Genomic DNA, 24,298 nt, shown 5'->3' with positions numbered 1-24,298 from the left:
AAGGATACCCCACGAGGTGAGATTTTGCGTGGAGCCCCAGATCTTTGTCGATTGACAGTCATTTGTACTTCTTCCATTTTCTTACTATGGCACCAACAGTTGTCTCCTTCTCGCCCAGCGTCTTACTGATGGTTTTGTAGCCCATTCCAGCCTTGTGCAGGTGTATGATCTTGTCCCTGACATCCTTAGACAGCTCCTTGCTCTTGGCCATTTTGTAGAGGTTAGAGTCTGACTGATTCACTGAGTCTGTGGACAGGTGTCTTTCATACAGGTGACCATTGCCGACAGCTGTCTGTCATGCAGGTAACGAGTTGATTTGGAGCATCTACCTGGTCTGTAGGGCCAGATCTCTTACTGGTTGGTGGGGGATCAAATACTTATTTCCCTCTGCAGAATGCAAATAAATTCATATACTTTCCACAATGTGATTTTCCGGATTTAATTTGTGATGTACTATCTCTCACTGTTACCAATAACCTACCCTTCAATTATGGGCTGCTCATGTCTTTGTCAGTGGGCAAACTTACAAAATCAGCAAGGGATCAAATACTTATTTCCCCCACTGTATTTGTGTTCATAACAGATACGCTGACATGTTGATTTTAGCAGTGACCATCATATCTGACACTTAGCTGCATGTGTTTTAATATATACAAGTAATGTAGCCCATAAATCTGACTCATCCATATATTTTCAAAATTATATGTAGCTTTTCTTATACAGAGATAAATCAGTTTTACCTATATAATGTTAACTGGATATCTAGGGATAGAGCACCGGCTTGTAAGCCGCTTCCAGTTGCAAGTTGACCTAACCCCGAATATTCAGTTCCAGGGCATGTGTGGCTCCCATCATTGAATATCCGGGTGTGTGTACTGACCCAGAAGTTAACTGGGCACTGGCCAGTATTGAGACCGGTGCCCAGTTAACTCAGGGGTCGTTTTACTAAGCCGCAGCAAAAAGTGGCCTGCAGTAGTGTGGACGCATGTTTTTTGGCGAGCGCTGGGCCAGTTTTTACTGAGTCCGGGAAAAAGGGCCTGCGGTAAAATTGAAACCAGCACTTGCCTATTTACAGCCTGAGCCCTTAATGCCACCCATTGATCTAGTGGTAAGTAAGGGTGACTGGTCAGCGCACGCCAACTGCCGATTTAACACTGGAAATGATGCTCACAGTAGGAAATAATAATTTGTGCCACGGTATGGGTGTGCGCGAAATCTGACATTACCACCAGGGGTGCGCTACCCTGGCGGTAGTCTTGGCACACGTTGCACACGCATAGAGCTTACCGTGCCTTTGCAAAAGGGCCCCTCAGCGCAGTTAGGACAGCCTTTTTGCTGTCCACAGCTTAAATATTGCCACTAATCTGTTAAGTGCTGGCTCTGCCCAAGCTGTGCCCCTGAACCACACCTAACCTAGCTAGTTATGGAGTGACCATTTAGTGGAGATATTCCACAGCACTATCCCACTGTCCAGCTCAGCGAGGCTCCTGCCCAGTTAAACCTTTTTGAATATCAACCCTATAGAAATTATTCCCTAACATGGCAGCCCACATGAGGGAGGAAACTTCAGCCAGCAGGAAGCCAATCTCCTCACCATGTTTATCCTGCAGAAGAAGCCTGTTCTTTCCCCAGGACAAGATAGGAAGGAATATCTTGGCCTTAAGATCCAGTGGACTCTGACAAGGTAAGCATCTTATTCTTTGTGGGGTATCCCCTCACATCTCGGGGGTGAGATTGGGTTGTAGGAATAGGACTTTACGGCCTTTGGGCACTAACCCTTTGACATTGGCAAGTATTCAGCAGACAGCAGTGTCTTGTTCTTACAGCCCTCTAACTGTCCTTTCCCTTACTTGGGATTTGTGTTAACCCAAAAGATACAGTGCTGTGAAAGTTTGTGAAACCCTCTAGGATGGTGTATATTTTAGTACAATTTATATTCAAAACATGATGAAACCCTACTATAAGCCCTAGAAATAACCCCATTGACTAAGATAGCTCAGGCAAAAAAAAAAGATACTTTGGTTAGTTATTCAACAGTAAGTATCGTCATGTGTGTAACCTTGAGCAGCAAGAAATTCAACTAAATGTTCCTTATCATCTCCCAGAACAGTCTATAACCAATGGGTTATGCCTGTTAGCTAGCAAATGGAGGCAGAGAGGAGTTTGAGTCCTGCCCTATAAAGGATAATGGGGGCAGCAACCACTCACTTGTATTCTCTTGACTCCAGCATTGGACGTTCTGTGCAGCTGGCTCTGATCTGGGATGGTGGAAGTTGCTCATAAGCCTAGTTGGAGAATTAGCACCTTAGTTGACCTAGGACGTCAGGGAGAGGAATCCAGGATCCTGTTGGAACAGACCACAGGCTTGGAGGATACGTGGGGGAGTCCAGCCTCCCCCCCCCCCCCCCCTTGTCCAGAAGGATTTAAGGAGAATGATTGTTCAGCACTGTTTCTCTCTCTCCTGATTTCTTTCCTCCACCCTCCCCACCACTGTAACAAAGCAAATAAAACCAAAAACAAGATCCTGTAGAAGTTGGGAGTTTCATGAGCAGCCTGGCTCTAGTGGGAGTTAGATAGTGACAATTCCATTTTTCAAAGCAGCAGGATGAAGCTTCTGTGGGCCTCTCTGTTGGGGTGAGCAGGCAGCCTTCAATCGTACCATGAGTGGTGCAGGCAAGGGGAGACTGTATGTCAGTTAAAGGCAAGCTGTAGTGGTGCCTTTATAATGGGAGCCTTGAGGCAGTGAGGTGAGTACAGCAAGGCCAGAGATCATTCATAAAGCAGGCCGCAAGAGCGGTGTAGGCTTGTAAGAGCCACGCAGTTCCTGCAGCAGCAGAAAGCAAAATGTGAAGATGGCATTTCTGTGTCAGCAGAGGGATGCCCCAAGGAATCAGGGAAGCAGCCTGTTCTGGCAATGGAGGTTGCAGGAGCTTCATACAGAGCTGCATGGCAGGCTCAGAAAATATGGAAGTGTCGGCCCCATTAGCTTCTTTATCCCTCAGCACTCGAGCCTCTCTTCCCTACCCCCCACCCCCTTTTTGGACCTCAGTCAACAGATAATTCTTTGGCCCTGAAAATGACATGTTAGGATAGGCATCAAGTGTTCTTCCATCCTTGGGTCTGAGGGATTCTTTTTCCTCTGAGTTTGTACTCCTGTTCCATAAAGTGTATTTACTGAGGCAGGCTCAGACTCCTCATCCAGCTCAAGTCATGTTTCATTAGTCTGGGAGTTTGGATAAACCTGCACAGGCCCAAAAAATGTCTGGGGACTGGGAGGCACAGTCAGCACTTTTTTTAGTAGGGTCTCGGAGCAAGAGAGGGCTTCCAGTGTAGCTGACCAGGGGATAGGACAACCTCCCTATGAGGAAAGGCTAAAGCAGCTAGGGAGCTTGGAGAAGAGACAGCTGAAGGGAGATATTTTCAAATGGAAACTAAATAGGGAAAAAAAACAAATCCCTAGTCCTTACTGATACATTCATACCTTGCCAAAGAATTTGTTATAGATCAGTGTGAGTTCCTACTAGAGCAGAACATGAAAATTCTAGGTATTATAGTCAATTTTCAAGTATCTCGTAAGTCTTTAAAACTTTGTGGAGGTTGAAAAGAATTAGACCCCTTTTCTGAAAAGAAATCTTCAGAAACTTAGCACATAAGCACCGCCATGCTGGAAAAAGACTAAAGGTCCATCAAGCCCAGCACTCTGTCTCCGACAGCGGCCAATCCAGGCCCCAAGAACCTGGCAAAAAATCCAAAATTTAATAATGATCAATGGACTTTTCCTTCAGAAATCTGTCCAGACCCCTTTAAACTCAGCAAGGCCAGCTGCCGTCACTACCTTCTCCGGCAATGAGTTCCAGAGTCTAACTACGCGCTGAGTAAAGAAAAACTTTCTCCGATTTGTTTTAAACCTACCACATTCTAATTTCATCTTGTGTCTCCTGGTTCTATTATTGTTAGAAAGTGTAAACAAGCGCTTCACATCTGTCCGCTCTATTCCACTCATTATTTTGTAAACCTCTATCATATCACCTCTCAGCCGCCTTCTCTCCAGGCTAAAGAGTCCTAGCCGTCTTAACCTCTCCTCATAGGGTAGTCGTCCCATCCCTTTTATTGTCCCTAGTATCATTCCAGTTTGATTTATTATAATGCAGTGTATTCAGGCTGCAAGGACAGGATCATAAAGAAACTACAAACTGCCCAAAACACTGCCACAAGACTTGTATATAACATCTCGCGATTTAACAAGACATCACCACTTCCTTTACTCATTACATTGACTTCCACTCAAAGCCGGGTTGCCTTCAAATTGTGTCTTTGCATTCCAAATTATCTATAGTATGGCCCTGACTATATGCTCCCTTTGATTGACCTCCTACGTGTAATTCCATCCCCCGAATTCAGAGAATTCCTAATTCGCCATCATCCTATGTAAAAAGATTGCTTACAAAACAGTCCTCTCTGCTGACTTCTATCAGTGTACTAATTGATGGAATCTTCTTCCAAGGGCTGTTAGATCTGTAAATGATTACAGTTGCTTTCAGAAATAGAAAAACTTTGCTTTTCATAAAGTTCCTGCAACAAGATAATGGAAGACAGGAATAACCACTCTTATGCAAAATGTTGTTTCAAACTTTATCCTGTATAACTGCTTATAATTTGATGTTTGTTACACAATACAACCTTGTAAATAATTTCATAACCTAACTTTTGTAAGTTTCATATGGTTATATATAAGATTTACTCCATTTTTTCTTTATGGGATGATTTATACTATAATATGTATGTACAAATTGTCTGGATTGTAAGCCACAGTGAGCCTGAACTCTGTTTGCGATAATGCAGGATACAAATATCATTATAAATAAATAGGATAGAGGTCTATAAAAGACGGAGGAGTGGAACAGGTAGACATAATCGCTTGTGTACTCTTTCCAGAAATACTAGGACTAGGGGGCACTCAATTATCTACTAAGTAATAAATTTAAAACCGGATAAAATATCTCTCACCAACATGTAATTAAAATCTGGAATGTTACCAGAGAATGTGGTGAAGCATTAGCAGAGATTAAAATAGGACGGATAATTTCCTAAAAGAAAAGTCTATAAGCCATTAGTAAGATGGACTTGAAAAATCTACTGCTTATTTCTAGGATAAGCAGCATAAACTGTTTTAATTGTTCTGGGACCTTGCCAGGTACTTGTGACCTTGATTGGCCACTGTTGGAAGCAGGATACTGGCTTTGGTGGACCTTCAGTCTGTCCCCAGTATGGTACACTTAGTTCTTTGATTATGAATGCCGTAGGAAGAAAGAGAACTTCCTGTGGGAAAAGGTGACAGCTCTGCTGTAGTGGGCTCTTTTGCAGGGCAGAGCTGTTGGTACTATAATTCAAGTATTGGAAGCACTCAGTATTATGAAGTCTTTGGTGGAAGAGAATGGTATCTTGCTCACTAAGGCCTTTCTGATCCACCAAGTGATCCAAACTATGGTTTTTGGGGAAGTGGAATGCTCTGAAACTGATCTATGGTTTGCTAGGGCTATGGCTAAGCTCTACTCTGTGGTTCTAGAAGGAAAAGGAGAAGATGAATCAGCCAAAGGTGTTTAACTGAGGCAATCCAGTCATGGTTTTGATGGCCACAAGGCCGAGTTCAAGGTGCCTTGGTTATGTGAAAGGAATATGGGGACAGAAGTGTCTGGACTCCCTCCTTCAGGTTTCACCCATGTTAGTGATACTGTTGTGTTTTCTCTGGCATCGTTAGATCAGGTATTATTAAAGAATAGCTTCTTATACCGGACTGGCCATCCGTGTCATGCTAGACTTGTCCAGAAGGCGGTGGTACACCAGACCTCATATGCCTCAAGGTGAGAGAAGTGTTATATTCTTCGTCAGAAGAAGGATCTATTGATGCAGAGCGCGGTTCAATGATGACCCGTCTACATTTGTCTTTTGCTTTGACTCTTGAACGATCATAGTTCAGGTGGTAATATTATGTGGACCAGGTCATAACATTACTTCAGGCCTGTAAAGATCTACCTCCTTAGCGTATTCCAGAGTCTTGGATGGTTTTGAGTCATGGTGGTGGGAAGGGCATATTTACCATTTAGGGCTTTGATATCTCATCAGCCTCTTCCTGCTAAAAGAATAGGTTAAGAAAGGCTTGGCTGTAGGCTTCTTGAAAATCCAGGTTGGCTGCTGTAATTAGTGTGCTGATTTGGTCTGTGCTGAGAGGTTCTAGATTCACTTTTCAGAGGCAGTAGCCTTCAGTCAGGACCTTCATGGATTTGGTCAATCAGCCCTCCACCATGATGCTCTCTCCTCTCTTTTTTTTCTCAGTGTATAGGCGGCTAGACGCTTATCTTTGAGCTGGCATGCAGGCATTAGAAAAGGCATGAACAGTTCTTTGTGGCCTGTATACAACTCTGAGCTTTAGCTTTTGCGCCTGCCCACAGCACACAATAATTGAAAGCCTACCAAGAGAGGAGTAAAGCAAAAAAGAAAATATATTTTATTTAACAGTTTGGTTGTCTCTGGTTCTCTGCTTTCCTCATCTTCTCTTCACTCTCTCCATGCCGTCCACTGTCTACCTTCTCCTCTCCCTGCCGTTCCATCCACCATCTTGCCCTTTCTCTCCTCTCTGCCCTTTCCAGTCACTATTCTGCCCTCTCTCTCTCTCCCTTCCATTAGCGTCTGCCCTCTATCTCTGCCCTTCCATCCACCATGTGCCCCTGTCTGCCCTCTCTTCCTCCCCCTTCCAACCACTGTCTGCTCTCTCTCTCTCTCTCTCATCCACTGTCTGCCCTTTCTCTCCAATTCAGGGTTTACCCTCTCTCTCTCTGCCCCTTCCATCCACCATTTGCCGTCCCTCTCCCATCCATCCAGAGTCTGCCCTCCCTCTCTCTCCCTTCCATCCAAGATCTGCCCTCCCTCTCTCTCTCTTCCATCCAAGATCTGTTCCCTCTCTTTCTCTCTCCCTTCTTTTCAGCCTCCAGTTCTAGCCCCATTATCCCACCAGTCCCCAGTTTCAGCTCCTAGTTTCAGCCCCAGCCACTTTCTCCCTGTTCCCTTTTCAGCCTCCAGTTCCAGTACTAGCCCCCCCTTATCCTACCTACCCTGCTGTGCAGCCCCCAGTTCCAGTCCCCTTCATCCACCTGCCTTGCATTATGGCCACCCTTTTCAGCCCCTGCCCATTCTCTCATCTGAGCCCCCCCCTTTTTTAGCCCCTCCCGACCCATTCCCCATCTGTCTACGCTGAGCTCCTATTCTCTCTGCCCACCCGCCCCCCTGCTTTTTGAAAATATCTGAATCGGCAGTTCAGCGTTTCGTGTCGTGAAAGAAGCAGATCGCCTCGGGCCTTCCCTCACTGTGTCCCGCCCTCGCCCTCAGTTCAGCCTCTCCCTGTTGTTGGCACAGCAGCAGTCTCTAGCACAACTTGGATGTGTGAGTTCAGCTCAGAGAGTAGCAGACTAGCAGATCTGCCCTTCGGGATTGGGGGGCGTGGAGTCTTCAGGGTCGACATGGCTGCAAGGCTACCAACCTGCCAGAGCTGTGCAAGGCTAGGGCTGCCTTTAAAGCATGGTTTGGTGCACAAGGGGGGAGGGGTGGCCATGGCCTCAGCATGGTACCTTGTATCATCACATTAAGTCTGCTGAAATTTCAGAGTGGATTCTTGAGGTTCCTCTGAGTGACTGAGCCTTGTTTCTTTGGGAACTTAACTATATGTCGTCTTAGGCCCCCCTCTGGCAGTGACCTAGTTTCTTTCGGGGGCCGGATTCATGGAGTGGTTTCTTCTTGGGGCACTAGCTGTTTTAGACGGTTGGATCAGTGCCAGTGCTGCCCCCCTCCCCCCCCCCCCCGAGGGTATAGCTGCAGCAGGCTCTTAGGCCAGAAGCTCTTCTCTTGGGTGGTTCTAGGAGGGCTGCCATCTACCCTGAAAGGGTCCAGACTCATGGCTGGTTCACAGTTGTTCATTCTGGCCTTGCTTGATGGGATTGTGCTTGCCAATCCAAGAGCTGGCGCTTTTGGTGGCCATCTTGTGGTGGGCTGGGTACTGGCCCTGGCCGAGGTGTTGCTGCCCAGTGTTGGTGGCCTTGCCGTGTTCTGCTTGGCTTTTTTTTTGTTACCTGCCTTGCACTTTTGTTTTAAAGGACATTTTGGCGGGATATAGCCTCTAGTATAGTATAGTGGCTCCCTCCTTGGACGTGAGCAATTCTTGCCATATTTGCAAAAAAAAAAAAAAAATAGGGAAGAGTCTTTCTTTTCCCACTCTTTCTTCTCTTCCCTATCTGCCTATTAATGCCTCCCGTGCATACGTTTGCATGCTATTATCTCTGATCATAGGGTTGGTAAAGCCCCGTTCTGTTCCAGTGCTATTTTTAGAGTGCTGTTTGGAACAGCGCAGGGCTTTCGATCATCTGGGACAGAAATAGTCTATTCTGTTTTGTATTAAAAGCACTTAAGCAGTTCCTGATGGCGCCAAAATGTATGAATGCTTTCTTAATCCTAAGTCCTTGAGTAAGTAACGTTTTGACCAAGTAATTCACTGAACAGCCAAGTTATCGATTTAAAAAAATGGGACATGGATAGGGGACATTTTAATGCTGGCCAAAAAAATTATCCACGCAGCGATATTCACTGTTTGATGGATAACTTATCCAGCTAAATAGCACCACACAAATAACAGATATAACTTAACAGATATGTTATTCATTTCAGATTATATGGCTTTCCAATGGTGCCACTGAAATTTCAATTATAAAAGGATAACTTATCTGATTAAATTTAAATGGTCACTACCCTGCAGGAATGTTTACCTAGAAACATAGAAATATGAAGGCAGATAAAGGCCATATGTGGAGGAGTGGCCTAGTGGTTAGGGTGGTGGACTTTGGTCCTGAGGAACTGAGTTTGATTCCCGGCACAGGCAGCTCCTTGTGACTCTGGGCAAGTCACTTAACCCTCCATTGCCTGCCGCATTGAGCCTGCCATGAGTGGGAAAGCGCAGGGTACAAATGTAACAAAAATAAAAATCAAGTCTGCCCATCCTCTGTAACCCCTAATTCTTCCTGTTCCTAAGCAATCCCACATGCTTATCTCATGCCTTTTTAAACTCTGGAACAGTCCTCGACTCCACCACCTCCACCAAGATGCCATTCCAAGCCTCCACCACCCTTTCTGTGAAATAATACTTCCTCAGGTTGCTCCTAAGCCTATTCCCTCTCAACTTTGTCGTATGCGTCTCATTCCAGAGCTCTCCTTCATTTGAAAAAAGCTCTCTTCCTCTACATATATGTCCTTGAGATATTTAAATGTTTCTATCATGTCTCCTCCTCTCCCTCCTCTCTTCCAGCGTATACATGTTGAGGTTCCTAAGCATGTCCCTATAATTTTTGCATTCAAGACCGCTTACTAATTTTGTAGCCGCCCTCTGGACCGATTCCATCCTGTTTATATCTTTCCGTAGGTGCGGTCTCCAGAACTGCACCGCAGTACTCCAAATGAGGCCTCACCAGAGACTTTTACAACGGCACTAATCACCTCCTTTTTGTCTGCTGGTTATGCCTCTGTTTATGCACCAAGCATCCTTCTGGCTTTGGCCGTCGCTTTTTCTACCTGTTTGAAAGCTTTAAGGTCGTCAGACACAATCACCCCCAAGTCCCGCTCTTCCTTCACACACTGAAGCCCTGTACCGTTCCCTCTGATTTTTGCGACCCAAGTGTATGACCCTGCATTTTTGGGGATTAAACCTTAGTTGCCAAATATCAGTCCATTCTTCTAGCTTCGCTAGGTCCTCCTTATGTCATTCACACCCTCATTGGTCCTGCTTTGTATATTATTGAGTCTCAAACAAAATTGTTTGGTTTATACTCCTTTTATTTTTTACCACACAAGGAAAAGACACATTTCAGTTTAACAAGGGCATCATGGTAAGCACTTCGTAATCCTCTGTCTGTCATACTTGAGGTTCACAAACATTTTTCACAGCACTGTATGTGGGAGAAGGGGGCCAGAGCTGCAGCATCACCTGCCAGTGTGCACTGGGTCACGGACTCCATGATGACTTAGTCGGTGCAGCTGGGCTTTCCAGAATACTAGAGATCTAGGAGTAGCTATGAGGCATGGGGAGGGCTGAGCAGGTGGGAAGGGGGAGAGCCACAAATGGCTTAGAAAACTTGCATGGCTCCTTCCTTCAGAACTTGGGACTCGGGAGCCAGCTGAGATTGTTGAAGTGGATAATGCTTGGGAAGGTCGGGGAGAGGGATTATGAAACGTACAGGTCGGCTGTTACTGGTGTTTCATAAAGGGAGCTGCTCTGTGGGTAGGCTTATTGGAAGCATGTATGTGAGGGGGCTGGGAACTCTGTACAGTGAGTGGCGCCACTAAATGGCTTAAACATATTTTCTGTTTCTTACAGGGAGACTAGCATATTCTGCTAGCTGGAGGCCCTGAAAGTCAAATTCAGAGCCATATTCTGACAGTTTCCAGTACATAAAGCAGGAGCTGAAGGAAGAGTAAGGTAAGAATAGGACTGGCAACTGTGGGCCTGTTTGTAAGTACCAATTACAATTCAATTTATATTCCGCAACATACCAAATTTTGGATTAGTGCAGATTACAATATATAAAAAGAAACTAGGACACCCTAGGATGGAACGTTAACCAAACTTACATTAAATTAACATAACCCCTAAAAAAGGAGGGGGGAATCCCTTAAACAAAAATTTATATCTCTTCCATCAAATAGATACAAAGAAAAAAGATGGGTCTTAATAACTTACGAAACTCGAGGTAACCTGAAGTCAATCTCAATTCAAAAGGAAGGGAGTTCCAGCCATAGGCGTAGTTTGACTGTTTCATTTGGGGGGGGCAAAGGAAGGGGCGGGGCATATTAGCATATTCATTTGCATATATGTATATGCAAATTATGCTAATATGGAGGAAGGAAGGGAGCAAGAGCTGGCTTTTATGGGAATAACCAGTGTTCGTTTGCCAATGGATAGCCACTGAATCAGAGAGGAAGCGGGTTTGGCGACAGGCAGTGGTGTGCTGGCAAATGTTTAACAACAGGCTCTCCCCCCAGTCCCCCTCTGCGCCCCCCCCCCAAATTGCAGAAGCTGGCTATAGCCGGGGAGAGAGCCTGGGGGGGGGGGGGGTATAAATAAGTAAATATAAACTTTTAATGTTGAGCACCTGATTCTCAAAGTGAACATATGCAAACACTATAATGAAAATAAAATGATTTTTTTCTACCTTTGTTGTCTGGTGACTGTTTTTCTGATCATGCTGGTGCAGTATCTGATTCTGCTGCTATCTGTCCTCTTAACTCCGTTTCCAGGGCTTCCTTTCCATTTATTTCTTTCTTCCTTTCTTCTTCATTTCTGGGCCCTCAGCTTCTGCCTATTTTTCTTCATCCATGTGCCGTTTTTCTCCTCTCTTCCTTTCCCTCATCTCATCTCCTTCCTCACTCTTTCATCCCCTCCATCCATGTCCAGCATTTCTTTTCTCTCCCCTGCCCTCCATCCACCCAGTCCAACAGTGACCCTCCTCTTCCCTGTCCCCATACCCAGTGGCCTCCTTTCCCCTGCCCTCCATCCACTCAGTCCAGTAGTGACCCTCCTCTCCCCTGCCCCATGCCCAGTGGCCCTCCTTTCCCCTGCCCTCCATCCACCCAGTCCAACAGTGACCCTCCTCTTCCCTGTCCCCATACCCAGTGGCCCTCCTTTCCCCTGCCCTCCATCCACTCAGTCCAGTAGTGACCCTCCTTTCCCCTGCCCCCATGCCCAGTGGCCCTCTTTTCCCCTGCCCTCCATCCCCTCAGTCCAGCAGCGACCCTCCTCTCCCCTGCCCCCATGCCCAGTGGCCCTCCTTTCCCCCTGCCCTCCATCCACTCAGTCCAGCAGTGACCCTCCTCTCCCCTGCCCCCATACCCAGTGGCCCTCCTTTCCCCTGCCCTCCATCCACTCAGTCCAGCAGTGACCCTCCTCTCCCCTGCCCCCCATACCCAGTGGCCCTCCTTTCCCCTGCCCTCCATCCACTTAGTCCAGCAGTGACCCTCCTCTCCCCTGCCCCATACCCAGTGGCCCTCCTTTCCCCTGCCCCCCATCCACTCAGTCCAGCAGTGACCCTCCTCTTCCCCTGCCCCCATACCCAGTGGCCCTCCTTTCCCCTGCCCTCCATCCACTTAGTCCAGCAGTGACCCTTCTCTCCCCTCCCTTCATTCCGCCCTCTCCCCGTTCCTTCCCCCCCCCCCCCCCCAAGCGAGCCAGTTCTCCTCCCTCCCTCCGGATCCGTCCCTCACCAATGACCTTCGAATTTTTCACCTGCCCGGCCCGCTAGCACTGACTCTCCACTGCCGGTTCACGCTTCAAAATGGCCGCCGAGACTTCTTGCGAGGCCGCCTCTGAAAGTCTCGGCGGCCATTTTTAAAGCGCGAACCAGCAGGGGAGAGAGCGCTAGCGCCTAGCGGGCAGGCAAAGGATTCGAAGATCAGGTCGGTGAGGGACGGATACGGAGGGAGGGAGGAGAGCCGGCTCACGGGGGGGGGGGCCAGGGGGGGAGGAGAAGGAACGGGGAGAGGGTGGGGTGAAGGGAGAGCTGCCTGTTGCCGGCCCTGCGTTTGGGGGGGCATTGCCCCCCCTCGCCCCCCCAGTCTACGCCCATGGTTCCAGCACCAAGCAGATCCATAGTCAAATCCCGATACATGAATAGATTTGTACTTTACTTTTTTCAGAGTAGGAAACTGTAACAGACCATTATCTCTTGACCTAAGAGAATGATCTGTTTTTCCAAAAAGCAACAAATTAATAGATATTCAGGGGCAGAACCACAGAATATTCTGTGCACTAATGTGCATAATTTAAATTGGCAGCGGGCCAATGCAGGCTCCTCAACAAGGATGTGACATGATCCGATTTTTATTTACCAAAGATCAACTTAGCTGCTGTATTTTGTAACACTTGAAACACTAAAAGATAATTTAGAACAACCCAGGAAGAGTGAATTGCAATAGTTGAGCTGAGACAGCACTAATGCCTGTATCACAATTTGAAAATTTTCTAGATTTAAAGCATGTTTTACACACTTTAGCTGCCTCAGCTTGACAAGAACTCTCCTGATAAGTAACTTAATATGGTTCTTCATGTTTAGATGACTATCCCAAATTATGCCTAACACTCTTAAAGATGTTTCCAAAACAAAGTACCTGAAATTACTAATGCTAGTATTTAACTTCAGTTTATAACAAGCAGCCCATTGCTCCATGGCATCAAAGTAACCAGCTATCTCCTCAAAACCTTCCTCAACAGGATTTGGTGACAAAAGAATAATAGTAATATCTGCATACAAGTACATGTTGTTCTTGGAAAATCAAAGAACCTCCCTAGATTAAAAAGAATAGGGAGAAAGGGGAGCCCTGTGGGACCGACACCGTGGGTGCCCAAGATTCCAATTTTTGTTGCCCCTTCTGAACCCTATAAAACCTTACTGCAAAAAATCCTTCAAAACACAGGAGCACAGATTCAGGCAGACCAAAACTATCCAAAATACCCAATAAAATAGAATGGTTCACCAATTCAAAAGCTGACGACAGATCAAATTGCATTCAAATGACTTTGGTGGCCGTATAACATTGTTAATCTAATCTGCGCTGGCAAGGAATTAAGTAACATCTCAGTACTGAATCCCCATCTGAACCCAGATTGTGTTTTCAAAAGAAAACAGTGGTGATCTAAGTAGGCCTCTAGCTGCTTGGCCACCAAACTCTCCATAATTTTTACAAACATTTGTAATAATAAATAAAAATATCATCTTATTTTCTTTTCCATGTTTTATTTTGTTTGATTTCTATTGATAACCTTTAAGAGTGGACTAACACGGCTACCACACCTCTCTACAAACTTTTGAATATTGGCTATACAATGTATTCCCCTCTTTACCATGTATGTATTACCATTTGAAATTCTGTACCCGGAAATGGCAATCGCCATCACGGCATAATGTAAGCCACATTGGGAAAATGTGGGATACAAATGCTACAAATAATAATGATTTACTTGAACTGGATCCAAACTAGGAGGCTTTAAAAGTGGTCTAAGAAAAATATCACCTAAACTCAATGGAAATAAGCTTGCCCCTAAATGATCAATAATCAATTATACAGCCAAACCTTAAACTGTGGTGGAGCAGACATCAATATAACCCTAGGACAAATATCCAGCTGACAACAAGATCTGGAGAATTTATCATACAAAACCAAAAGCTCCTTAATATTAGGTACAGCAAAGGAAGACCAGAGGCGATCTTCTGGAACTCCAAAAACTTCAACATTTAGACAGATCAGCACTAGTGTCTCCTTATTAACTGGGGTTAATTGATTGAGCAGCAACCGAATCTTATGTTGAAAAAACCCTGCAAATTCATTTTCTGTAGGCTTCAACAAGGAGTCCAAGCTTATGACCGAGGACAATTCTGTTTTAGTTAAGGAGTTTACAATTTGAAAGAACTGTTTAATGGAATGGAGCGGACAGACGTGACGCGTTTGTTTACACTTTCTAACAATAATAGGACCAGGGGACATAAGATGAAGCTAGAATGTGGTAGATTTAAAACAAATAGGAGAAAGTTTTCTTTACTTAGCGCGTATTTAGACTCTGGAACTCATTGCCGGAGAGTGTAGTGACAGCAGTTGGCCTTGCTGAGTTTAAAGGGAGTTTGGATAGATTCCTGAAGGAAAAGTCCATTGAACATTATTAATTTAAATTTTTGTTTTGTTTTTGGGTTTTTGCCTGGTTCTTGAGGCCTGGATTGGCCACTGTCGGAGACAAGATGCTGGGCTTGATGGACCCTTGGTCTTTTCCCAGTATGGCGGTGCTTATGTTCTTATGCTTATGTTCTTAGTATGGAGGGCTAAATAATCTATTAACAAGTTGTAATAATCACGTTTAACCTGTGAGATATGGCTTTATATTTTCCCACTGCCTTTCTCCAATCCAGTTTAATAGTTATTGACGTTCCATCTGACGGCATTGTTGTTTTAGGGCTAAGAGAGTAGTCTTAAACCAGAGGGCATTAACCCTGGAAAAAGCAAACCTTGTTCTTAACACGAGCTATTTGGTTAAGTCCCGTAACTAAAACATCTTTCCAGTTATCAAATGAAAGTTGTCCCTTCTCTACATTTTCTAAACTTGGCGGTCAGCAGATTCCAAAATAAACTAGGTTCAATTTTACCCCTAGACTCATAACATGTCCTGAGCTTACAGTCCATTCTAGCATTGGAATTGGTTTTCCAACATAAAGAGAGTTCTAAGAAAATGTGATCTGACCAAATAAGTGGAGTCCAGTGTGAATTAGAGACATCCATATTGCCAGAAGTACTACCCATAAAAGCCAATGGTGTCCCTTGGAATGAGATTGCACACCATTATACTACTTACTACTACTTATCATTTCTAAAGAGCTACTAGACGTACGCAGCGCTGTACACTTGAACATGTAGAGACAGTCCCTGCTCGACAGAGCTTACAATCTGTCCAGCTTCACACCCCACATCTCTTAAAAAAAAAATTCCCTAAAATCCTGCACCCTATTTGACTGAGATTCTAAAGGTAGGCTTATATCACCCAATAAGACGCATGAGAATCTAATTAAACAGGATGATATAAATTCAAGGAGATGGTCTCTGGTGGATGACCAATTTCCAGGACCACGATATATTAATAAACTTCCTAGTTTATCCCGTAAAGAGGTGTCAGAAATTTGACAAACCATTCTATCCAACCCAGGTATCTGGAAGGAATCCAACAGAGAAACTTGGGGAAAGGATTTATATAAAATAGCCAAATCTCCCCCTTTTTTTTTTATCTAAATGAGGATTATGAATCATTTTATTCCCTAAAGGACACAAGTCTAACACTAGCGGGTCATTCTCTATTTGCAGCCATATTTCTGTAAAAAATACAAGACCTAGTTGAGTCTCACCCAACCAGTCTTTAATCACCTCAGCCTTGTTATATACTGATCTAACATTTGTATAATAACAAGGAATAGGAGCCATAGCATCTAAATTACCATAGGCATCATTTCTTTGCAAGGTGTTTTAGATGTGCTGGGTTACACTTGTTATTATTACATTTCCTTCTCCAGGTTCTATTTCCCACATTAACCGGGATAGGCCTGGAGAATTCAACACAATCCACTGAATATCTATGACTCATTACTAATCAATGTCTAGGTTTTCTGTTAGAGACAGTAACAGAAATTGAGCCCAAACAGAGCAGCCAGCAAATCACCCACCACTTCATGGTTACCACCTATCAACAAAGTTATCCAAGCTCTTGTTACAGGAAGTTAGTTCTGTAAATGCCTTTGTTCTCTCCAGTTTCAGCCTACATATGTTGCCTTCCATGTAAACAGGGAAATGATGCATGTCAGCCTCTGGTAGACATTATTTCGTGTATGCAATTAACAAAAACCTTATTCACGAAATAGATTTTGGCTTGCCATCAACAATAGCACAGGACACAGGCACTATAATCAGGAAACTATATTATGTGTGACTTGACACTAATGGTACAAGACGCTGTTCATTATCTTCAGGTAAACAATAAATGGGGGAGGGCATAAAGGAGTCTAATATTTCTTTCCAGTACCTTCTTAACAGCAGAACCCTTCACCATTTTTGCCATGTGAAGGGCAATTCTATAACAGTAAGTTATAGAATTTATAGAATGCCAACCTAACCAGATAGAATCACACCTAACATTTAAGTGCTGGGCACTTACACCTGCCAACAAGCTGGTGTAAGTACAGGCACATAAGTGGAAGTGCCACCCTTGTAAATGCACTTTATGTAAGTTAAGCAGATATTTGCAGTATAGGGCTTAAGCAAAATGTTAGCATAAACACGTGTAACCGCGCATGCAGTATGAATGTAAATATTAGCGCCTATTTTATAGAAATGCCCACATAATGTCTAATCTGTCTACCGTACTGGTTCTGAGACCACAGTGACCAATTCCAATTGTCGTTGGCATTTTCTGTTGTCACTCGTTATGCTTTTCTCAAATCACTCTGCTAACAAATAAATATGCAAGATACAGTAATCTTTTCATACCCTTGTCCATTTTTCACATTCAGGTGTCTAAAAAATGCATTAAAGTAGGAGTATGTTTCACTAATGTGCACAATGTACTCTACACGTTCAACATGAAAGAAAAATTGTAGTTGTGCTTCAGCAAGCACACAAGTGGGTGATGTAATCAGATACACCAGAGCTCAGAACTAAGTGTAAAGTTCTGAGCATGCAGGGCCCATCCTGCGTACAATGCCTTCTCAGTCCCCTTAGTTTTGTTTTTTTTTCCTCTATGCTGAATGGATGAAAAAACAAAAATCTCCCATATTCAAAGAAGTTTTGCCTCTTGTTCTTGTCTCTGATATTTTTGTTTGTTCGTTTCTCCCCTGACAACATTTAGTTACAGTAGTTTTTCATTTGTTTGCTGTTTTCCTTTTTTATTCCTGTGGAAAATAAGTTGGGATTCTGGCTATGCCTTGTGTGTTGAAGATTCAAGACCCAGAATACCCATTTGAGGTGCCTGATGATTCTAGGCTCAGAACACAATTTGGCTGACTGCAAATATTCCAGTAAGATGCTTCTTTGAGCCCGAATGAACAATCTGACCTGTCTCCACAATAGCTATGAGGTGGACAAAAGTCTTCTGCTCTGTGCAGAGGTCTGTTAACTGCGCACCCTAGTGAATCTTTCTCTTTAGATATTGCCTCTACCTACTTGCACGGTGACTTTAAGGGATCCTTTTACTAAGGCACGCTGACGATTAGCATTTACTAAATACCATGCAGCCCATAGAAATATAATGGGCTACATGGTATTTAGTGCACACTAAATCTATTAGCACACCTTATTAAAAGGACCTCTAACAGTGTAGTCACAAAGGAGCAGTGCCAGCACTCACACAGGCCTCAAGGGTTCCATCTAAAGCAATGGAGAAGCACAGATACTTCAGCTCAGTTGTGTCATTCAGTGTGCTGCAAATGCAGACCTGCACAGCTATCTTCTCTGGTATCTGCACCATTAAAGAGCTTTGGCTCTTTATCATGTTCCATCCAGTCTGCCATCTATATAACCTATTAAGCTCTATAATTCCTCTTCTCCAGAGATCCTCTGTACTTCTATATTTACTTGAATTCAGATGCTATCCTCATCACCACCTTCACCAGGAGGCTATTCCACAAATCCACCACCTTTTCCATAAAGAAATATTTCCTTAGATTACTCCTGAGTCTACCCCCTCTCACTTATCCTATGCCCCCTCATTCCAGAGCTTCCTTTCAATTGAATAAGACCCACTTCCTGTGCAGTTTATTCTTAAGAACATGAGTGTTGCCATATTGGGACAGACCAAAGGTCCATCCACAGTATCCTGTTTCCAACAGTGGCCATTCCAGGTCACTTTTGAAAATCCATATACACAATATTGACCAGTTTACTTTTATCCACATGTTTATTCACCCCTTCAAAGAAATGTGGTAGATTGGTGAGGCAAGATTTACCGGGACTAAATCCATGTTGGCTTTGTCTCATTAATCCATGCATATTTGTCCTGTTTTTCTGTCCTGTTTAGATTGTTAGCTCTTTTGAGCAGGGACTGTCTCTTCATGTTTCAATTGTACAGCATTGTGTATGTCTAGCAGCGCTATAGAAATGATTAGTAGTAGTAATACTAGTATAAGTCTCTGGTGAGACCCAATCTGGAGTACTGTGTGTAATTCTGGAGAACACACCTTCAAAAGGATATAAGAGGATAGAGTCAGTCCAGACGTCTGTCATAAAACATATGGGGACATAGCTAAATATGTATGCTTACCAGAGACTTATACTAGTACTACTACTACTACTTATCATTTCTATAGCGCAGCTAGACGTACACAGCACTGTACACTTGAACACAAAGAGACAGTCCCTGCTCGAAAGAGCTTACATTCTAATCTGGACAGAAAAACAGAACAAATAAGGGAATTATTAAGATGGGAATGATAAAACAAACATGGGTACTGTACAAGTGAATAAGGGTTAGGAGTTATAAGTTGCATCAAAAAGGTGGGCTTTTAGCCCAGATTTGAAGACAGCCTGTTATTTCTTGCTGGGCATTCCTCCTCCTATGCACCCAAGCATCCTTCTGGCTTTTGCTGTCACCTTTTCTAGTTGTTGAGCCATCACTAGATACAATCACCACCAAATCTTCTTTTATGTAAAGAAGTACTTCAGTCCTATATTGTACCGCCCCTCTGGGTTTGGCAACCCAAGTGCGTCATTCCGTGTTTTTTAGTATTAAATTTTAGCTGCCATATTCTAGATCATTCCTCATGCATTGCTAGATCCCCTGTAATCGAATACACATCTTCCAGGGTGTCTTGTCCCTTTTGCACATTGTAGTATCTGCAAACCTTTCCCAACTACCCTTCTTAAATATTGCTTACCAAAATGTTAAAGAATCAGACCAAGGTCCAAGTTCTGCAACTTATCACTAGTTATAGTCCTGTCCTCAGAATGAACTTCATGTGCTATTATCCTTTATTGCTTCCTACTCAACCAGTTTCTAACCTAGCCAGCTACTTAGGGCTCATATCAAGTGTGCTCAGTTTATTTGTAAGTCAAACACAGCGAGGGTGACTGCAAGGGTTGCTGTTCTTCTGTCTTTTGCAGTTTGTTAGTCACTTGTGCAGAACCATGTCAAAAACCTTGTTTTAATCCAATTATACTACTTTTAATACGCCCCAATCCAACTCTCTGAAAATATCTGCCTTCTAGTAAAGCCATGCTGCCTCAGATTCTGTAATCCATTGGATTTCAAAAACTGGTTTTGCAGGATTTCCATCTGTTTACACACCACAGATGTCAGACTCCAGAGGAGATCCGGGAAATTATAGACCGGTGAGTCTGACGTCGGTGCCGGGCAAGATGGTGGAGGCTATTATTAAGAATAAAATTGCAGAGCATATACAAAAACATGGACTGATGAGACAAAGTCAGCACGGATTTAGTGAAGGGAAGTCTTGCCTCACCAATCTAATGCATTTTTTTGAGGGGGTAAGCAAACATGTGGACAATGGGGAGCCGGTTGATATTGTATATCTGGATTTTCAGAAGGCGTTTGACAAAGTGCCGCACGAAAGACTCCTGAAGAAATTGCAGAGTCATGGAATCGGAGGTAGGGTATTATTATGGATTAAGAACTGGTTGAAAGATAGGAAGCAGAGAGTAGGATTGCGTGGCCAGTATTCTCAGTGGAGGAGGGTAGTTAGTGGGGTCCCGCAGGGGTCTGTGCTGGGTCCGTTGCTTTTTAATGTATTTATAAATGACCTAGAGATGGGAATAACTAGTGAGGTAATTAAATTCGCCGATGACACAAAATTATTCAGGGTCGTCAAGTCGCAGGAGGAATGTGAACGATTACAGGAGGACCTTGCGAGACTGGGAGAATGGGCGTGCAAGTGGCAGATGAAGTTCAATGTTGACAAGTGCAAAGTGATGCATGTGGGTAAGAGGAACCCGAATTATAGCTACGTCTTGCAAGGTTCCGCGTTAGGAGTTACGGATCAAGAAAGGGATCTGGGTGTCGTCGTCGATGATACGCTGAAACCTTCTGCTCAGTGTGCTGCTGCGGCTAGGAAAGCGAATAGAATGTTGGGTGTTATTAGGAAGGGTATGGAGTCCAGGTGTGCGGATGTTATAATGCCGTTGTATCGCTCCATGGTGCGACCGCACCTGGAGTATTGTGTTCAGTACTGGTCTCCGTATCTCAAAAAAGATATAGTAGAATTGGAAAAGGTACAGCGAAGGGCGACGAAAATGATAGTGGGGATGGGACGACTTTCCTATGAAGAGAGGCTGAGAAGGCTAGGGCTTTTCAGCTTGGAGAAGAGACGGCTGAGGGGAGATATGATAGAAGTGTATAAAATAATGAGTGGAATGGATCGGGTGGATGTGAAGCGACTGTTCACGCTATCCAAAAATACTAGGACTAGAGGGCATGAGTTGAAGCTACAGTGTGGTAAATTTAAAACGAATCGGAGAAAATTTTTCTTCACCCAACGTGTAATTAGACTCTGGAATTCGTTGCCGGAGAACGTGGTACGGGCGGTTAGCTTGACGGAGTTTAAAAAGGGGTTAGATAGATTCCTAAAGGACAAGTCCATAGACCGCTATTAAATGGACTTGGAAAAATTCCGCATTTTTAGGTATAACTTGTCTGGAATGTTGTTACGTTTGGGGAGCGTGCCAGGTGCCCTTGACCTGGATTGGCCACTGTCGGTGACAGGATGCTGGGCTAGATGGACCTTTGGTCTTTCCCAGTATGGCACTACTTATGTACTTATGTACTTATGACTAACCAGCTTGTAGTTCCCAGCTTCCTCCTTTATATCTTCATTTGTGGAGAGGAACCATATCTCACTGTCTCTGCCTGGTCTGGTGAGAGCACCAGTCCTGCTGCACCAAGCCATCTCTCAGGCTCTGCCACCTTCCTGTGACCACTCTTGATTATAACAAAATAGTTTGTCATACTTAGAAGTTGTCCCTTCGCAATCTGGACTTGTGAAAAGGTCCTGACTTGTGAGAACTGAATTGATTTCTTATGACCCTCAAGTGTTAATTACTTATGTTTTAATGCCCTTTGTCATAAGAAATCCAGATTAGCTCAGTATCCAAAACTTGTCCTGTTATGCATAACAAGTTTAAGTGAAGGGGAATTCTGTAACTGGCTGCCAGCATTTACACACCACTTGCACCTGTAAATGTACAGAATATCAGCCCTTTTGCAGGTAAGCACACACTTAACACATAAGTGGCAGCAAAGTGTCTAAATGATAAAGGGGATGGAACTCCTCTCATGAGGAAAGGCTAAAGAGGTTAGGGCTCTTCAGCTTGGAAAAGAGACAGCTGAGTGGAGATATAAGTACATAAGTAATGCCATACTGGGAAAAGACCAAGGGTCCATCGAGCCCAGCATCTTGTCCACGACAGCGGCCAATCCAGGCAAGCTCCCCAAACGTACAAACATTATATACATGTTATTCCTGGGATTTTGGATTTTTCCAAGTCCGTTTAGTAGCGGTTTATGGACTTGTCCTTTAGGAAACCGTCCAACCCCTTTTTAAACTCTGCTAAGCTAACCGCCTTCACCACATTTTCCGGCAATGAATTCCAGAGTTTAATTACACGTTAGGTGAAGAAAAATTTTCTCTGATTTGTTTTAAATTTACTACACTGTAGTTTAATCGCATGCCCCCTAGTCCTAGTATTTTTGGAAAGCGTGAACAGACGCTTCACATCCACCTGTTCCACTCCACTCATTATTTTATATACCTCTATCATGTCTCCCCTCAGCCGTCTCTTCTCCAAGCTGAATAGCCCTAGCCTCCTTAGTCTTTCTTCATAGGGAAGTCGTCCCATCCCCGCTATCATTTTAGTCGCCCTTCGCTGCACCTTTTCCAATTCTACTATATCTTTCTTGAGATGCGGCGACCAGAATTGAACACAATACTCAAGGTGCGGTCGCACCATGGAGCGATACAACAGCATTATAACATCCTCACACCTGTTTTCCATACCTTTCCTAATAATACCCAACATTCTATTCGCTTTCCTAGCCGCAGCAGCACACTGAGCAGAAGGTTTCAGTGTGTTATCGACGACGACACCCAGATCCCTTTCTTGGTCCGGAACTCCTAACGTGGAACCTTGCATGACGTATATGATTGAGATCTCTAAAATACTGAGGTCTTTTTCTCTACATTTAGACTGAATTATTGAAGTCTAGGTGGCAGCTTGGATAGTTTAATAGGAGCAGGTTTTGTTTTGTTCTTTAATAATTTGTTTTAGTTTTACTGTTTTCCTTTCCTGTAGTAAAATTGTATTTGGCATAAAACAACACAGCCCAACATACTGCTAACACCATTCCCGTAGTAAAATTGGGTGGTGGCAGCATTATGTAGAGGGGGGACACTTTTCAGCAGTAGGGGCAGTGAGGCTTGTGAAATTTTAGGGAAAGATGGATGGTGCAAAGTACAGGCAGATCCTGGACCTGTTCCAGTTTGCCATAGGCCTTGGACTAAGGAGAAGATTGATGGACGCTTATCCTAAATAACTCATGCCTATTATTGTTGCAAAAGGGATTTCCTCAAGTTTTAAGATTTAGTGTGAAGAATTATGCAGTTAGTTTTTTGGCTTTATTATTCTTAATTTCTTTTAAAATATTTCTAGAATTGTTCTTGAACATTGGAAGTGTAGACTATGCTGTGTAGATTTGTGAAACAAACTCCTATTTTAATGTATTTTGACTAATATTTTTAACTTGCAGAATGTGAAAAAGGTACAGGGGTGTGAAGACTTTTGCAAGACACTGTGCTTACTAAAATCTTAGCTATCTTTGTTCTCCTGCTCTGAAATATTGATCTTTGAAAGTTTTTGTGCAACTCTTAAGGCAACACTGCTTTTGGCTTTATACAGGCAGCTGAAATGTATCATAGGCACCTATATGATACTAATAAACACATTATTGTCCTGGGTTTTTCCCATCACCTGATTCAGATCTAGTGGCCATTGCGGACTGCATATGTTCAGGGACGTCTTTTGGAGTTCATTTCACTACCCGATTGTGTACAGTTGTACAATACTAGGAGCTGTGTATTAGTGCACAGAAGCACTCAGGTTTTCCTGAAGTTCATGTTCTTTCGTGTCTTACGCTTTTTCTCTCTTTTATTAATACAGCTGGCCAGTCCCATATCCTGATCACACCCCAAAACAGCTATAAGAGGAGGAAGAGGCCTACCTGCAACAATTGCCCTGCCAGCCACACCACACATGTGTGGTCCAGTGACACCACGAACCTCACCACCCCAAGCCCTGCCACCTCTCCAAGAGCTTTTGTAAGCCCTGGGGTCAGATAGTCAGCCTCTGATCCCAGGATCATGAGGGCAGAACTGCAGGCCCTTACAGATGCTATTCAGCAACAGGAAGCCCATAGCTGTGCCTCCAGCCTGTAGTTCTGCTTTTAATTTGTTTATATATATTTAGGCCTTTTTGTTGTTGTTTATTGTAATGGTAGATAAATTTAATAAAGAAGCAAATTTCCATTTTTTTTCATACGTCTATCTTTTATCTACACATGAGGAGTATTATATACATTTTTACATGTTTCCTTTCATCTTTCCACATGACGGTAGAGACAAGAAGCCTGCATGCATTGGTATTATGAAGAATTACAGAAACAGTGTTACTTGGAAAAGGT

At 43.8% G+C, this 24,298-nt stretch overlaps 1 protein-coding gene and 1 long non-coding RNA gene across 2 annotated transcripts in view; both read left to right on the top strand.

Moving 5' to 3' along the window:
* DCTN6 (dynactin subunit 6) overlaps positions 1 to 24,298 on the top strand; it is a 129,741-nt gene that overhangs the window by 43,232 nt on the left and 62,211 nt on the right. The gene's annotated exons all lie outside the window — the stretch shown is intronic.
* On the top strand, positions 1,298 to 24,297 carry LOC115463767. The gene is made up of 3 exons (XR_003941072.1): positions 1,298 to 1,684; positions 10,412 to 10,513; positions 23,779 to 24,297. It is a non-coding gene; the product is annotated as an uncharacterized LOC115463767 (long non-coding RNA).

Source organism: Microcaecilia unicolor, chromosome 2 (genome assembly GCF_901765095.1).
Source record: "Microcaecilia unicolor chromosome 2, aMicUni1.1, whole genome shotgun sequence".
NCBI classification, from domain to species: domain Eukaryota; kingdom Metazoa; phylum Chordata; class Amphibia; order Gymnophiona; family Siphonopidae; genus Microcaecilia; species Microcaecilia unicolor.
Note: the sequence above shows the minus strand (reverse complement) of the source record. Positions and strands in the feature narration are given on the sequence as shown.